The sequence below is a fragment of the Octopus bimaculoides genome, chromosome 7, assembly GCF_001194135.2.
Source record: "Octopus bimaculoides isolate UCB-OBI-ISO-001 chromosome 7, ASM119413v2, whole genome shotgun sequence".
In the NCBI taxonomy this organism is placed as follows: domain Eukaryota; kingdom Metazoa; phylum Mollusca; class Cephalopoda; order Octopoda; family Octopodidae; genus Octopus; species Octopus bimaculoides.
The window spans coordinates 13,394,534-13,395,364 of NC_068987.1; positions in this window are offsets into that span (position 1 = coordinate 13,394,534).

An 831-nucleotide genomic window follows, 5' to 3' on the forward strand; every position below is an offset into this window, starting at 1 on the left:
TTTACAGCTGGATGCTTTTCCTGCCACTGACCCTTGAGTTTCAAATAGAGGGTTTCTTTTTTATTGCAGATGTCTTTGAAAGTACAGAGCAACTAGCCGTAATGTCAACTACGAAAGTCAGTATTATCACCATCTTGTTCGAGATGTGACAAGATTGGCATATTAAGATTCTCTTACATTTGTGCACACACACAGACACACACACACACAGACACAGACACACACATACACACGCACTCTCTCTCACTCACACACACAAACATATATTCATCAGCCTAATATGTGAATCTCTACCAATTCTTTTCTTTTTGGTTTGGTCTAGAGAAAGGGGTTGTGATTATACCAGCTTATTGGACAAGTGTCTCCAACTATTATAGTCTCAAGCTGACCAATGTCTTGTAAGTGAATTTGTGGACAAAAACTTTGTGGAATCCCATTATCTATCTATCTATCTATCTATCTATCTATCTATCGATCAATCTCTCTCTCTCTCTCTCTATCTATCTATTTATCTATCTATGGGCCGGGACCTATGGACAACTTCCAGAGATCCCTGGCCTGGTAGTGCTATCGAGAAGCACTACCCGTTCAGGATAAGCTCTACAGGCATGGCTCGAGAAACACGGGGCCAACCTGTCCGAGATGCGGGCAGAGCGACAAAACCGTTCTGCACGCACTCGTACAATGTCCCACCATTTCCGAGCTGTGGGCTTATGTCGAACAACTGCTATCGCGTGTGGGACGAGTCGGTCTATCAGCTGAGTCTATCGTGAATATTGTCGCGCCTCCTTCTTTTAAACGAGAAGGAAGAGCTATTTTCATCGTACTTGT